The sequence below is a fragment of the Anguilla rostrata genome, chromosome 4, assembly GCF_018555375.3.
Source record: "Anguilla rostrata isolate EN2019 chromosome 4, ASM1855537v3, whole genome shotgun sequence".
Lineage (NCBI taxonomy): Eukaryota > Metazoa > Chordata > Actinopteri > Anguilliformes > Anguillidae > Anguilla > Anguilla rostrata.
The window spans coordinates 43,155,416-43,173,589 of record NC_057936.1 but is presented as its reverse complement, the minus strand read 5'-3'; positions in this window follow the sequence as shown (position 1 = coordinate 43,173,589).

The window sequence follows — 18,174 nt, the reverse complement described above, 5'->3', positions numbered from 1 at the left end:
CTCAAGTTCTCTACCAGTTGCTTCATGCTAACTACAAGAGGTAATCCAGAAATTGCCCCCGTGCACCCACCACCCCTCTGCTCCCCCCGCTCTTACTTCTTTGGCTACTTTAGCTTTTCCAACACTACTCATTTTCTTCGCCTTCTCCATCTGACCTTCATTGTCGCATGCTATAAGCAAGTTTCCATCTCCCAAAACTCTCGCATACTTCACTTCTCCAATCTGTCCTCTAATTGTTTTAGTTAGCTTCAGCGGATCGACTTTCTTTACTCCCCCCTCTCCCTCAAATCTCACCACTATATTTATCACTCGTGCCTTCGGGTCCTCCTCCTCCCTCTCGCTCCCCTCACTCTCCGTTCCACCTGAGCTAGCTCTGTCCTCTTTTCCCTCTCTTTTACTTCTACTTTCCTTCATGCCTCTGTTTCCTCTCACCACCTGCCACTCACTCGCCCTCCTCTCACCTTCCTCCATGCTGTCACCATCCATCTCCCTCCCCGCCATCCTGTCAGGGATTGTAAGGAGGAGCAGTGCAAGAATACTGTTCCGGACCTATGCAGGCTGTCGGTTGATATTCCTACAAAATGCTCCCCCCGTCACCCAAACCTACTGCTACCACGTCCCGACGTCCGCAAAACAAAGTCAATATAGTATAATCAATGAAAATAAAGCCAAACTACATCAAAAAAAAAAAAACCAGCGTAGCACAATGCACCCTTCCAGAGACAAGTTTTATTTTAAACTGTTGCACGTCGACTCTGCATTAACGTTGACGTTGATTTGCAGCTAACCAGCTAAAATAAATCACAAACACTAGCAGCCGATCTTCCCACTCCAAAAACTGCCGCCAAACTGTTCTCCCTCCTTCTCCTTCCCTCCTTATATCTTGTGATAGAGACCTATAGTTTTAAGGAAGTGTATTACTTCCCTAGCTCTCTCTTTTGGAACGACCCCGTCGCCCAGCAATGATCTAAGGGAAATTCAGTCTCTCACTGAATGCTGATGCTGCAGCACTCCATCCTGCCAAATGGCACCTGCACATCTACACTATCCCTACTTAAACTTGCCTTAGCTACCTTGTCTGCGACCTCATTGACCTCAACCCCAACATGCGCTGGCACCCATAAAAACCTCACACTACATCCCTGCCTTTCCAGTTCAAAAACCATCATTAAAATCTTCCCAACTATGTCTATTCTAGCTCTTCCCTCCTCATCTCCCCCTAATGCCATCAAGGCAGATAATGAATCAGAGCACAAGACAACATTACCCAAACCCCCTTCTTCCACCCGCCACAGTGCCCACAATAAAGCAACCAGCTCAGCAGAGAATATTGATATCCCATCAGGCAACCTTCTACTCTGACAGACTTGTACATGGGGTACGTATAAGCCGACTCCCACTCTTCTGCTTTCAGGATCTCTTGAGCCATCAGTATAAATATGTATGTAGTTACCCCATCTGTTCCTAAGGTGATTCTCCACATACGCTGCAACATTTCCTATTTCACCTTTCTGTATTAACTCTTTTATTGTTAAGTCCACATCAACCTCTGTCCACATCCATCGAGGGATAGGTGGCCAGCATACAGAGGGCCCTACCTTCAGTCCATTAAATCTCAGTTCCTCTGAGTATTTCCTTACGGAATTTATATAGCTGCCCCTATTAATCCTACTGCCACCCTTTTCAAACTCCCAACACTCCGTTAACAGAGAAATTGATGGAAGAGCTGTTCCAAAGCTTAATCCAATAATTCAGAGCAAATTTTTCACGTCACAGCCTCAGTGGAGCCTCCCCCATTTCCACCAGCAGCGCTGGGATCAGCGTTGTCCGGAATGCCCCAGTGCACAACCTCAGAGCCCTGGCCTGAACAACATCCAACTTAGCCAGTGTAGACTTAGCCGCTGAACCATATGCCAAGCACCCATAGTCAAAGATTGCTCTTATCATAGCCTTATAAATCATCAGCATAACATTTCTATCTGCCGCCCAGGAACAGCCAGTCAAGCACCTCATAATATTTACAACCTTCTCACACTTACTTACCATTTTTTCCACATGTGCTTTATGTGTCAATTTTTCATCCAGCCACACACCTAAAAACTTAAAAACCTTAACCTTTTCAATGGGTTCTCCATATACCTTAAGCCCCTGACTGTCTATTTCCTTCTTTCTGCCAAAGATCACATATTTTGTCTTTGATACTGACAACCTAAAACCCCACTTATCAGCCCAAGTCTGCACCTTATCTAAGGCTCCCTGTATCTGCCTTATCAAATATTCAACATTGTGGCCTCTCTTCCATATTGCTCCATCATCTGCAAAGAGAGATCTACCAAAGCCATCTCCCACTTCATCAAACATATCATTCACCATTATATTAAACAGGACAGGACTGATAACACTAGCCTGCGGGGTCCCATTATCTACACTTACAGAGTCAGGAAGACTCCCCCCCACTTTTACCTGAATAGTACGGGATCTCAAAAAATCTTTAATCCAATTCAACGTCCTGCCTGAGTCCCTGCGTCATATAACTTAATTACAAACCCCTCTTTCCACAACATATCATAAGCCCTTTCTATATCTAGGAAGACACCAATCACCGCCTCCTTATTCACTAGAGCTCTCTTAATGTCTCTATCTAACATCAGGATTGCATCCGTTGTTGCTTGACCTAGTCTAAATCCGCTTTGAAATGGAGAAAAATACCCTATCTGCTCTAGTCTATGCACAAGCCGATCAGTAGCCATTCTTTCCATTATCTTACAGATAACTGCTGTAAGGGCAATAGGCCTGTATGATCCAGGACTGATGGCTTCCTTCCCAGGTTTCAAAATTGGAACGACCACTGCATGTTTCCACTCCGCCGGAATTAGCCCCTCCTCCCACACTGTATTAATCAAACGTAACATCTCCCCCAAAGCAAAGTCATCCATGTGCTTAAACAACTCATATCCCAGACCATCTCTTCCAGGGGTGGTATTATGCCCTTGCCTTACTGCACACTTCAGCGCTTGCATAGAAAATAATAAATTAATCCCATCACTATTATCAGTATTCGTTTCAAGTTTATGTCCTTCCTTCTCAAGCATTTTTTCCCTGCTCAGCTGTCCCTCTCTGCCCACATTACCAGTACTATGTACTCTCTGAAAAGACCTGCCTAATAGATCAGCCTCCTCCCTATTGCTTACAGCTTCTTTATTTCCTTCTACCGAAACAGTAATAGGCAGACCCCTGTTAAGCCCAGCCATCCAATGAATCATACCCCAAACTTGTTTAACAGTGGTTTCTGTACCTATAGTGCCACAAAACCTGCGCTAGCTTTCTTTCTTAGCCCCTTTTATAACCTTCCTAGCCTCTGCTCGCAGTCTCTTATATTCAATAGCATGGCTCTCAACTGGACTCTTTCTAAGCTGCCTATACGCTCTGTTACGAGCCCGCACTGCCTTATCACAAGCCTTATTCCACCATGGCGCTATTTTCCTCTCTTTCCTGTTCCCCTTGACTTTAATTGAATTTTCAGCCACTCTTCTCACTACAGAACAGAAGGACTTACTCCATTCTTCTACACTACCCTCACTCATAACATCTCCCAAATCTGCCGATAGTTGTTCTCTAAATTTACCAAAGCTTGCTTTTTGAAAGTTAAATCCTCTCACAGTGCTTTCATTCTCCACCTGCAAAACTCTACCAAACCGACTCAAAATGGGAAAATGATCTCTCCCCGTGGCGTAACGATCCAAAAGATCCTAATCCCCACACCTAGCTAACTCAGCCGATGCAAAAGTTAAATCTATACATGATAGACTCCCATTACCAACCTGAAATCTTGTCGGCCTTCCATCATTCAACATCACAAGTGAGCATTTATCCAAAAGCTCTCCTATTTACACACCATTTCTATCTTTATTTTTACTGCCCCATAAAGGATTGTGTGCGTTAAAATCTCCTGCCCATATGACTGGGGGCTGCACTTGACCCATTATTCCATCTAACTTCTCCATACTTAACTGGAGACAAGGGTTATAAAAAATTATCATTGACAATCTTCCCGATAAGCTCCATACTTTTACCGCACACTCAAGCTCTGGTATTATATTTACTCTCCTATACTAAATTCCTTCCCTTATAAACAGTGCACATCCTCCCCCAGAGGAATTACGATCTTTCCGTTAACAAACAAATCCCGGTATTACAAAATTCAGAGAAGGTTTCAGCCATGTCTCTTGTAAACAAATTATCTCCGGTTTTTCTTTAAAAGCATCCACAAACTTCTTTAACTCCTGCCCATTCACTACCAAACTCCTGGCATTCCACTGGAGGATAAAAAACATCTAAGTATCATCACCATCTACCATTCAATCCCTGTTATTTTTTTGGCCTTCTGTCTTTTGAAAACACATGATTATGAAGAACAGGTGGCTCAATCCCTCCAATCCCAAGGATCCTCACAGCAGCCTGCACCACACTTCTTACCACATCTGAATTTTTCTTGGTCTGCTTTACCTCACACAGCACTTTAACAATAAAAGCCAGGAAGTTAAACCTACTTACCACCACTGACTCCTGTTACACAGGTTACCTGAGAGGGGCCCTCCCCTTCTCTCCTTCTCACCTCATCTGCCTCACCCCATTTTGCAGCCTTTTTAACAGCCTCAGCATAAGACACCCCTTTATTTATCTCCCTATACTGCTATACCATCATTGCCTGCTTATATTGCTCACACTCACGATTTCCAGCAATATGCCCTGCACCACAACTACCACACTTAATCTCCTTTTCCTTACAATGAAAAATCTCATGCTCACCCCCACATTTACCGCACCTTCTAGTTCCACAGCAAGCAGCTGCAATATGGCCATACCTCTGGCACTTAAAACACCTCAAGGGTGGCCTCCTATGCGGATGAACTTTAAAGGACAAACATTCTAGGAACACTCGCTTCCTGAAAAGTTAATACCACAACAGTTGACTCACGTTTAGCTCCATCCCAAAAAACTCTTATTCAAAATGCCTCAGCAACCTTCACACCATCAATGCCCCTGACCAATTCCTCTATAAATATTTCAAGCAAGACCCCATAGATCACCCCTTTCATACCAGCCCTACTCCCTTGGACAAATCCTTCCACTCGCCTCTTCCCTATCGCATCCAGGGAAACAGCTTTGGCCAACTGAGCAGCAGACTTACAGAAAACAAGCAGCTTTCCATCTGCCAGAATCCTTGCATTTAGAATTTCACCCAGCTCTTCTTTCAATGCACTAGCGAGCCAAATAGGGTTGAATGAGCTAAACCCTGACTGCCCTTCCTTCAGTTTAAAGATCACTTTAAACTCTCCTGACTGACTGATGTCCATTCTCATTATCTTTACGTGCTCTCCCCCTCCGTCTGACTCCTGAGATAAATTAGGCTACGAGTAGTATTAGTTTTCCTTTTCCTGTTTTTCCCCTTACTACTTTCCCAACTTCCCCCCAACCTTCATCCTCAGATTGCATAGAACTAGAAACAGCAGCTCAATTTCTTTGTTTTATTGATTAAGACAACATTTAATCGAATTCTCGTGTTGTTTGTACGGGTTCCGATCAGCTCCCAGATCGTACCAGGGGACCAGGGATAGGGAGGTCAAACCTGTTTTGGCGATTTTTAACATATTTTGACTGTTTATTTTTCATATATAAGGTCATACGTGCTACCATATAATGAAATAACAACATATAAATCGCTAACCTGCCAGAAAATAACGGTTGTTTGCTTTAATAAGATTTTTTAAAAACTAGCCACTTCCTTTTCCGTGTAATCACTTTAGTTGGTGGGAAACAAATCGCCGCCTGTGCGACTTTGAGGGTGCTGTCAGCCATTCACAACTAGAGGGCAGAATCATGGGACAGATTATTTGCCAATAATGGTGCGTTGTTTGTATAAACTATGTGCTTAGTAGGTTAGGGTGACCAGACGTCCCCGTTATCCGGGGACAGCCCTCGTTTTTGGTGGCCTGTCCCCGGCTGGAGCTGTCCCTGGAAATGTCCCCGTTTTTAACTGTGCGTTAAAAATAGACCGCAAAGTGAAATAATTTTGTAGTGACCCTGTACAGTTCTGGGTTTGCGGAGTCAGCCTGTCAATCACCCTGCTCTCTCCCAATCACAGGAATGCATAAAATGTTGGTCTCGTGCATGCTTGTGATTGGGGGAGCAGCGGGGGGGGGAGAGGGCTGGCCCCACTTGGTACATATGCACTGTTCTGCATTCTCTTTCTACTGTTGTAATGTAATTCTACTGTTTTCTGTTGTAATAATAAACCGTTTTAATTTGTGAATGCGACTTTTGTCTCTGACTCATAAGTGAAGCATTACAATATTTCACAAGAAAGACCGGCAGAGCCTACCAGTTGACGTCTCAATCCGTTGTGCTTGTTTTGGCCAACAGAGGGGGCTGCTCGCTATAGCAGCTTCATATCACTCTTCTTCTATTAACTACTTGCTTGCGCTAGTTTTAGAGAAAACTGCTGTGGAAATCTCGGCCAGAAGCTAGCATGTATTAAACCATTTTGTTTGACCATTTTCTTTATTGTGTGTTCTATAGTTTACCATAGCTTCACTCACCATGGTACTGTAAACTTGCTGCTTGCTGCTAAGGCTCCCCCTCCCTCTCTGTGCCCGTGCTGTGTCGTCTCCCGCCCCTTACGTCACTGCTTGCTCGATGTCCGTTGTCTGTGATTGGTTGACTGTTACGTGGGCATGACGAGGAAATCGTGGGTAATTTGCATACGGGGAGGGAATAAAACTGTGTTTGAGTGTGGGAGGGAGAGAGTGAATCTGCTAAATGAAGAGAGAATACCTGGTGCTGTACATTGCTTGCTTGCTTAATTTGTGGCGAGTAAAACGAAGCTCAGCTGGAGCGATTCGAGCACGAAAATCTCGTCTCTGCCTCATTCGTGACCAAGGATCGTCACAATATATTGACCGCCGAACTGGAAATGTCCCCGGTTTTCATTTCAGAAATCTGGTCACCTTATAGGTAGGTCTATAAATAAAGCAGCTTATTTGCAGTGTTGGGGAAGCTACTTTGAAAGCATAGCTTTGCAAGCTACCAACTACTTCACACTGGAAGAAGTTGAAGACAGCAAAGCTACCCTACGGAGAAATCTAGTTTGGTTAACTAAAGCTACTTAGAAAAAGTAGTTCAAACTAGGCCTATGTGTTATAGGTCATGACGTGTTCTGTGCATCTCGGCACACCCCTGGATCTAGGCTTTGCCAGAGCGGTCGTCAATTTTTGTGAATAAATATAAGTTAAGAGTGTTAACACAACGTGATGTGTTGTTTCAGTGTTTAGGCAAAACCACTACATGGTACCAGGAGTTGTCGAAATCACGTTAGACTCGCGTGCAGATGAGCAAGAGACCAACAAGTTGGACGATGAACAGCAAGTAGCTTTGGTTGCTAGTGCTAGCAGTGTTAGCGTATGCTAGTTAAGATGCATGGGCGAGGGAGAACACGTGGCTGGAAAATATGGAGCATCATTTAAAGCCTCCGACTGAACTAAAGTTGACGGGGAATGTCGAGGAAAAATGGAGAAAGTTCAAGCAACGATTTGACCTGTATGTGACTGCAATTAGGGGTGACGAAATGGTCGATGCACAAAAGGTTGCGTTGTGTCTAATGGTAGCTGGTGCAGACGCATTGGATGTCTTCAATAGCATGCAGCTAATGGAGGAGCAAAAGACGGATTTTAATGTGGTGGTGGAACGTAATTGTTGTAACATGGCAGTGTAGCTAACTAAAGGCCAGTTCAGATCAGCGATTCACAACGAGACTGGATGCAACTTGCAAAATTCCAAGACGTCTGATTGTAAACGTTCTAAAACTGCACTTGGCGATTTGACAAGGTGGGTCTTTTGAGACCCCAGGCAACGGCTTCAGATGCTCTGCAACTAACCAGTTCACACCGCTGCAATTTTCTCTGCAACATTCTAAAACTGTTTTGTCTCGTTGCGAATCATTGATCTGAACTGGCCTTAACATTACCGTTATTTACATTGCCATCAAGTTCATCCATATATTATAATGATCGGAATAAAGCCGTCTTTGCATAGAGTATTAACCCCGGGGTATAGGTGGAGCAGAGCCGGGTCTGATTTCTGTGTAAAGATGTCAAGCCGGAGAAAACTAAATGAAAAAATACGGCAATATGGATTAGCGTTGTTATTATTTTATTACGCTTCCTCATATGTTCCTTCAGCCTTGATGCACTTTTTTGATGAAATCTCTGTTTTTTTTTATTCTTCTTGTTCTGATTGCTAATTTAACACCCAGCTCAGCTTTATTCTTGAACAGGTTAGCTAGCAAAACCAGAAACACCAGGGCAACATTTTGCAAGGCAGTTGTTTCAAAAATGTCACACAACAATCATTCATGAGAAAGACAATGTTTATTGTGCACAAGATACATAATTGCACGAGCCACAGTAAATCCCTTGGATTCTTTGCAGTGTAAAGATGTTCATACCGGGCAAAAGGTGGATAAAGAACGTCTGTGGAAATTGATCATCACTAATTCTACCCCAGGTCTGCTACAGCATTTTAACCCGGCTCGGCAGTGTAAAGACAGCTTAAGTTAGCCTAATCAATGAATTAATATGTACATAACGTTACTTAACGTTAAATAAACGCCGTAACAACCATTTTTTATTCAGTAAATAGTAAGTGTTATAGTCACCGTGACCCAGGTGCCAACTGACTGACGTCACACAGGCGACACTGTTTGGAATTTGGGAAGTGAAGTCCAAAAACACACCTGCAATTACCGCTTATCGCCATAGATGCCGCCAATGACAACGAAATGAAGATCTTCGAGATTATGATTTTAATATCGTTTTAAAGTAACAATCAACAATAACAATGTTGAATATGGTAAAGACTGTCACACCTATTTCTCATGTTCGAATGAATGGCAATATCCTGAGAACAGTGAGATTTTGGTGCCTTTTAATCTATATACAGCTCATGTTTTAGTGAATGGTATATTCACATGGACATGGACAATGAGAGCTAGCATGGAGGGGGTGGTTCTGGGACGCTGGAACTAAATGTTGAGCCTTCCCAAGGTGTTGTGGGGCTAACTTGATGAAACACCGGTGACAGGAGGTGCCCACTTGATAACCGTGGTGATATGCTGGCTCGCACTGCCTATGTATCTACACGTTGGGTTGTGGTGGCCATTAGGGGGCCATGTGGTAGGGTGTGTAGCATCGGCATTGTCAATACCTGGAGCTCGCATCAACGGAGCACGGGTCTGTTGAAGTTGGCAATGCTGTTTGGGGGCCGCTATGGGCCATGTAATACATTCATAGTGTGTAGTCCCATAGTCTAAATATTCATAGGCATGTTAGACTTTCTTTTGGCAATGGGATTGGGTTTCTTCATTGAGCGCTTATCCTTTTCATTAGGGCACAAGTATCTTATGTTTATTATAAATAAATAAAAACACAAAACACAGATCTAATTGGGCACTAACTGACACTGCTGGCTTGAAACAGCCCACTCAGCAGTTCAGAACTCGCATTGTACCGCAATTCTATACTACAAAAATTTATGTTGAACATAATCATCTAAGAGAGGGCATTCATAAAGACTACCTTCTTCATCTACGTATTCAATTACAAGTAAATTACCTGTCCCGCTAGCGACTACTATGTCTGTTTGCCATTGTTCTTCATCTGACCATGTGCTTCACAGTCCTACCTATCATGTCTGCAGCACTGACAGATTCAAGCTCTACATTCCCTTGCTGAAAATCCCCCCATAAATCCCACCGTCTCACCCTCTCTTCCCCATCATACTGCAAAGTGTATACCTGCCCATCATTAATCTCATCATTGTCTATTACTGTAGCCCAATGCCAGATTTTGCTGCCATCATCATCACACGCATGTCTGACTAGCTTATCAACAAGCTGATCTGCTGATACAACATGTGGCACCCTAGCCTGCAGCAGCCCCCCTCTTTTTCTACCTACATCCCTAACCTGTCCCTGCTGTTTCCCTGCCAGGTGCCTGCTGTTTCCTTGACCCGAGCAATATACTCTTCAGATTACTGACCAGTTAAAAACTCCATTAACATTTTTCATTCCGAGGACAACCCGTCTAAATTTTAACTGTGTTGATACAGCAAGCCGTTGTGTCCTTTGATCTAAAGTCTGCAGCTGTTCATCTACCTCCTCAGTAGTTGTCCACAAGCCTCCATCTTTAAACAACTCAAGTGCAAGATTTTGCTTTGTGACAACATCCCTAACTTCCCTGTCTGCCTGTCTTGCCCTAGTTTCTTGTAATGTCCTCATCCTCTCATCTCTGATAGCCTGGGCTCTTTCATGAAAAGTGGCTATTTGCTTGTGCACAGATTTTCTGGCTACAGACAATACCTGTGCTTTCCTGTCAATATAGGGGCGATATAGCTCAGGAGGTAAGACCGATTGTCTGGCAGTTGGAGGGTTGCCGGTTCAAACCCCGCCCTGGGCATGTCGAAGTGTCCTTGAGCAAGACACCTAACCCCTAACCTCTAACTGCTCTGGCGAATGAGAGGCATCAATTGTAAAGCGCTTTGGATAAAAGCGCTATATAAATGCAGTCCATTTACCATTTACCATATCTAACCTTGACAACCACTCCCAGGACCTGTTCTGCTTAAAAAGATGCCAAACATGCCAAAGATGTCAAACATGCCAAAATCCCTCTCTGAACTAACATCTGTTTTTGGAACACTGGCAAGTTGTTCCTCTAGTTCCTGTGTCACCTCTGAGTACCGACCATGCTGCAAATGGTCTGCCAGCATGCAACTACATACTCTAACAAGACTAGTTAAAAGGATCTCAATTGCCTGGACAGTGAGAGTCAAACTGTGCATTGGTGTTCCACACTAAACACTAAAAAACAGTTCTGTCCTCTATATCGATGTCCTCAAAAAGCCTCACTTCCCCTGTCAGAAATGGGAGGATCTATTACTAGCTTGCCAATCAGACCCAATGCCCTACAACCTGCAAGAAACTGAGGAACACCAATGTCATCATTCACAGCCTGAACAAGCTTGTTCTGTGTCCTATTGACTGCTGTGAATTCACTAAGATCATTGCTGAGGGAGTATACACCAGCAGCATTGTGAAACATAATATTTTCCCTATTGCCTTTAAATGGGGCTAGGGGAACACTGTCAGACCCATTCTTATCCATCAGAAATGTTCTGAACTGGACAGGTTTGCCACTCCTCTCACATCCACGTTCCTGTACAAGTTTGGACACTGAGTAGGCGAACAGTGCCACTCTCTTTTCTAAAAAATCACTATTTCCTGTCTGGGTGCCACGCCTGCTACCTACTGTATCAGTGCCAGACACCAAATGTTCACATTTACCAAGTGTGTTATTGGCTTGGTGTGACAAATTATCAATAAGATGCAAGCTGCAAAATAACTCATTTACAACATGTAGGCTTGCTTTCTCTTCCTCACTACATGCATCAAACCCCTCCACCATATCCGGCAGAACGCTGGATCTGTATTCCGTAAGTATTTAATTGAAATTTTTCTCAGCACTAGCCCTATCGCTCATTAAATTTTTGATCTTGATGTTTTTCTCACAGAACTCAACATTCATCTCTCCGCCACCGCTGCTAACTACATCCTGAATCATTTGTTTAACAGTATTAAAAGTGCACTGGGCAGAGCCAGAAGATTTCTCTCTCAAACCTAAATGTAGCCTACTGCCATCTTTTAAATATACACCTGTAGTGCCATATTTATGTCCGTACTTTCTAGTGGCATCAGTATAGAGGGTGATGTCTTCTTCTGTCAGAATGGCATCTAGCACATGCTGGAGTGCCACCTATCATGCCCCAAGACCATGTATTTACAAAAAGGGGCACTTGGCAGCCTCTCTACCTGGGTGCCAGCAAGCTTCTCTAAAATTACCTTCACCACCTCTGTGGCTTTATTAGTTGTCACTAAATCCATATATACCTCCCTAACAGCCTCAGTATATTTGCCATGCTCAAATGTGGATATTCTTGCATTCCCCTGCACAAGCCAATTTAATTCCTCCCTCACTGCAAAATGTTCCCTCCTCCAAAATTCTACCTACTCATTTAAAACCTGCACCTGCTCTAGTAAATCAGAAAGCGAAAACACGCTGGTATAATAAAACAATGACGATAATACATATGTAGTCCGCTTCGTTCCGTTGCTACCATAACATAACACACTATCTTGTGTCTACAGCTGCAGTTTCTCGCTGCAATTACTCATATTGAATATAAACAAAAGACGCAATTTATGCTGTACTCTGCCAATGTCTAAATAAATAATATGGTGCAGTGAGCGTAGGAAGCAGGTAGCATAGATGGCGAGTTGATCTTTCGTTTTTTGCTACTAAACGTTTGTTAGTAAAAGCTTTGAGAGGATGAATCATTACTTTCCTTTGGCATGGATCCATTTGAAGACAATATCGGGTGAGTTCGTTTAGTCTTTAAATCCGTCATTATGGTGAGAGAAATCGTATTCTCAATTTAATCTCTAAATTGACTGTAAGCTTAGGGTTGTAACTAGGTAGCTGTTTCGTCGGTGACTTAGTCTTAACTCGTCTTAATTATTGCTGGTATTTTTGCATAGACTGCGTTGCTGCTGTTCTTGTGTTAGTGTTAATCAGTTTAACCTACAGGGTCCAAGTTGAACTATGCGGTTGTTCTCTGCACTTGGAACGGTACTTCTCTCTAGGGTTTTCAACACACTTGTTCCTGGTTATGGTTATACACTTTGTTGTACGTCGCTCTGGATAAGAGCGTCTGCCAAATGCCTGTAATGTAATGTAATGGGATATTCCGTAGCAACAAGATAAACCCGACATTAGCCCTAAACTATGCCAATACAGCAGTGAAAACGCTGCTCACTGAATAACGAAATAAACGAGACATTTTTTTAAAATTATACCATGTCATTCTACAGTCAATATTTGGGACTAAACATTGAATAAATATACAATCTTACCATTGGCTTTACGCGTAGAGATATCCCTTTTGCGAATGAGTGGTCATATATTGTCTTGGACAATCCGTTTGTGAAATATAGGCGCATATGTGACGCCTGGGTCGGCTACCTTCAAAAATAGCTGTGCATAATACCACACCTGTTGCTTACGACATTGTCGCCCTTTTTAGTACAATTTGGCTTGATTGACAATTCATTTATTCAGTAGGTGAGAGTATAAGCTTTCTAACGATGTATAACATGTCTGATTTAGCTCTTGGAATAGCGTTTTATAGGTCAGAGTAACCGAAAATTCTAAATTCTAAATAAATAAAACGGTAGGCTGCTCTGCCTGCAGCTTGCAGGTCGCGAGTTGATATTTCGTTTTTGAGTTGTTTCGTTTTTCCTCAATGTCGTATTTATTATTTGAAATGTGTATTATTATTCTATCTGTCTCTGAGGCGCTCTGAAATGTGCATTCTCTGCTAAGTTGAGCAATGGATTGGAATAGGTATGTGTCTGACGTAATGTTCCACGGTAGCCTATACCGAAACTTCAGCACTTTTTCGGTACTTAAAAAAGAAAAAGAAATTGTTCCGTATTAGAATTTTCCGACGTTCGGTAGTTTTGCGTCAAATGTAAAAGCCAGGGAAATGTGTCTCCCGCATTACTGATTGAGAGGATAAAAGTGTAATTTGTCAGAATCTTCGCTAGATGGCAGTAGCAACTAAGGTTGGCAAGTGAGGTGACCTGCGCTTCTTCGTGGTTGATACAGCGCAAGCTTAGACTCAATTCACTTCAGTAGCAATAGCTGTTCTAATTTGTAAATATTTTATTATAGGAAGATGCTGTATTGTTATTGAAATATGCAGTTTTTAGATATATTATAAAGTGAAAGACCTGTTTAAGGATAATTTACTTTAAAATTGTTTAATTTTTGAAATATGTTTAATATAGTTTTCTATGGTTTAGTGTTGTCACACTATAGTCCTATGCTTATTGATATGTTGAACAGGCTTCAACTTAAAGGTTGTTAATAAACCAGGTTTTTAATAAACCGTGACTTTGAAAATGTGGTCATCCCTTGTGGACATTACGTTTCTGATCTATGAAGCTATTTTCAGTATTGTTAGGTACCAAGTATTGAATCAATATTGTTGCAGTATCGAGTATCGTGATACTAAACATTACATTACATTACATTACATTCATTTGGCAGACGCTTTTATCCAAAGCGACGTACAAGAAGTGCATTTTCATGATCGTAGACAACTGCTGAACACGGGTTCAGTAAGGTACAATTACTTATTTTGTACAGCTATTTCTAGCTGAGAACAATGAACACTATCCTGGTCTAACATCTGCAAAGCCAAACTAGGCAGAAGATTAAGCTAGAGTATTAGGACAAATACAATTTACCAAGAAGTGCAGGGATGGGGCAACATGTAACAAGTGACAAGGAAAAAAGGGTTTTTTTTTTTTTTTTTTTTTTTAATATATATACACAGCATGGTGGTGGTTATTCTAGGTATAGTCTGAAGAGATGAGTCTTCAGGCCACGGCGGAAGATGGATAGTGAGGGGGAGGTTCGGAGAGGGACGGGAGTTCGTTCCACCACTGGGAGCTAGGGTGGAGAAGCTCTGTGATCCCTTTGGGCGGGTGGGAGGGGTTACAAGACGCCCTGCTGCTGCAGAGCGGAGTGGTCGAGCAGGCACATAGAATTGAGTCATGTCCTGCAAGTAGATGGGGGCTGTCCTGTTGGCGGCAGTGTAGGCAAGGGTCAGGGCTTTGAATCGGATCCTGGCAGCGACCGGTAGCCAGTGAAGTGATCGCAGCAGAGGAGTGACGTGGGAGAATTTGGGGAGGTTGTAGATGAGCCGGGCAGCGGCATTCTGAGTCATCTGTAGTGGCTGTATGGCACAAGCTGGCAGGTTTGCAAGGAGAGAGTTGCAGTAATCAAGGCGAGAGGTCACCGTAGCCTGGACGAGCAGCTGGGTGGAGTGCGTCGTCAGGTATGGTCGAATCCTCCTGATGTTGTATAGGAGGAATCTGCAGGACCTTGATGTTGCCTTGATGTGCTCCTTGAGGTCCAGTTGGTCATCCAGGACCACCCCCAAGCTCTTGGCAGAGTGAGAGGCAGTCACTGTGGTGCCATCAACCGTGATTGAGAGTTCACGAAGCAAGGAGGTCTTGTGCGGGAAGAAGAGCAGCTCAGTTTTGTTGAGGTTGAGCTTCAGATGGTGGCTGGCCATCCAGGTGGAGATGTCAGCCAGGCAGGAAGAGATCTTATCATTGACCAGTGTGGCCGAGGGGGGGAAAGAAAAGAAGAGTTGTGTGTCATCTGCATAAACCTGGTATCGGTATGAAAGTCCAAATTTTGGTATCGTGACAACACTAGTGTGACACCTTTTTTAGTTGCGGCATGCGGCATTTTTTAGTTGCGGCATATCTCACATATTATTAGTGTGGTTGCCTTAGGCAAACACACTATTATTATCCCACATATTATTCTTAGTGTGGTTGCCTTAGGCAAACACACTATTATTATTGCACATATTATTTATTATTATTAGTGTGGTTGCCTTAGGCAATCACACTATTATTATCGCACATATAATTTATTTATTATTATTCCACCCAATTTTTGGACCGCTACTCCTCCCAGAGTTTTCGCACCACATACACGTGCCATATGTCAAATTGACCGGCTTCTTTGGGAATCGATTGCTATTACTTTGTGGAAAGTTTCGCTGCACGGTTTTTGAGAAATATGACTTTTTTTGGCCATTTTTTCCCATTGAAAATGAATGGGCAGTCTGACGTCATAAAAATGTGAATTATGAAGTTACAGCATTGGTCGGCTTTGCACACGTGATGCGCTCCGCTCTACGGTCTCACCTTTCGGTTGACCTAAAAAAACGATATTCCAAAACCAAAAATAGACGTGCTGTTCTGCCTGGTTAGAAAGCTTATGCTCTCACCTACTGAATAAACGAATTCTCAAACAAGCCTGACGGTACTAAAAAGGGTAACAACGCCGTCAACAAAACGTGTGCAGCAGCTTCTGGTCCGGTCTTACTCCAGAAAAAGACGCCAGCTTGTAATACCACATGTTGCTTTGGGTGTTCTCTAACTTTGTAGTACAAACTGGCTTGATCTACACATCATCGATCTAATAGGTGACAGAATAAGCTTTCTAACAATGTATAATATGTCAAATTTTACTTTTGTAATACCGTTTTATATTCCAGCGAGTTGGAAACTTTGGTCTCTTTATAACTGCATTCAGTGAGTGAAAGCAACGCTTTCTCACCCAAACGCGTTTGCTACAGTACACAACTCCACTTGCCTGTTGATGCACCCCTCGTGAAAACAGAAGTTACTAGTACTGGCTACCAGCCGATACTTATTCACAGAAGCTGTATGCAACACATATTTCTCTCCTCGGCTAACACGTAATAGGCTATCCTCTGTCTATGAGTTGGTATCTAAGGTAACAGATTAAACTCTGAATTGCAGCCCAGTTACATGTTTTTAGTTGGTAAAAAATGAGCTGAACTTAACGTAAAACCATAAATCAATCAAATTAATCTCCCTAGCCCTGTCTTGCTTTTTAAAATGGTGCCGCCGCGCAGTGTACATATAGGGTTTTTCCAAGACCCTCTGAACTGGCCAGCTAGCTTTATGATTCGCCGTCACTCGTCACAGCATACCGTGAATGAAACACTGATCTCAAGTATTGATGAAGGATTAATTTAGCTCTGAATATGTGTGTTGCAAATCAAGTCGTTGCCGTGATGTTATAGCATATATACCATACTATGTCTCTGCTTATACTACAGAAACTGTTCACTCCGTTCAGCACAAAGTCGACTTTGCGTTGGCGGCAACCACACTTCACAATTTCTGCAGGAATTGTCTAGTTAGTGTGGTTGCCTTAGGCAATCACACTACTATTATCTCACATGTTATTATTATTAGTGTGGTTGCCTTAGGCAATCACACTATTATTATCGCACATATTTATTATTAGTGTGGTTGCTTTAAGGCAACCACACTACTATTATCGCACATATTATTATTCTTTCCACCCATTTTTTGGACCGCTACTCCTCCCAGAGTTTTCACACCACATACACGTGTCATATGTCAAAATGACCGGCTTCTTCGGGAATCGTGTGCTATTACTTTGTGGAAAGTTTCGCTGCACGGTTTTTGAGAAATATGAATTTTTATGCCCAATTTTTCCCCATAGAGATGAATCGAGAAGGTGACGTCATTCATATGCGAACGGTGAAGTTACAGCATTGGTCGGCTTTGCACACGTGATGCGGTCAGCTCTACGGTCTCAGCAGCCAGGATAGGAAATAGCTGATTGCGGAAGTGAAAGAACGATATTCAAAATGAAAAATTACAAATGAAAACGCTGTCAGCTAGGTATATCAACAAACATATGGCTTAGGCATACCCAGAAGTCCTCAATAATAATAGTATTTCACGAGATATTACGCAAATTCGTTGACGACGTTTTGTCACATGCAGCGTCTTAGAATGCTAGTGCTAACAAACAGTGAATGGCTTTAATGCGATAATGAGAGCACTTTCGATTGACCTAAAAAAATGATATTCCAAAACTTAAAATAGACGTGCTGTTATACCTGGTTAGAAAGCTTATGCTCTCAGCTACTGAATAAATGAGTTCTCAAACAAGCCAGACTGTACTAAAAAGTGCAACAATACCGTCAACAACACGTGTGCAGCAGCTTCTGGTCCAGTCTAACTCCAGAAATTTGGGTCGGCTAACACGTAATAGGCTATCCTGTGTCTATGAGTTCGTATCTAAGGTAACAGATTAAACTCTGAATTGCAGCACAGTTAAATGTTTTTATTTGAATGGTAAAAATGAGCTGAACTTAACCTAAAACCATTAATCAATCAAATTAATCTCCCTTTCCCTGTCTTGCTTTTTAAAATGGAGCGGTTGTGCAGTGTAAATATAAGGTTTTTCCAAGACCCTCTGAACTGGCCAGCTAGCTTCATGATTCGCCGTCACTCGTCACAGCATACCGTGAGTAAATCGCTGATCTCAAATATTGATGAAGGGTTAATTTAGCTCTGAACATGTGTGTTGCAAATAAACTCGTTGCCGTGATGTTATAGCATGTATAGCA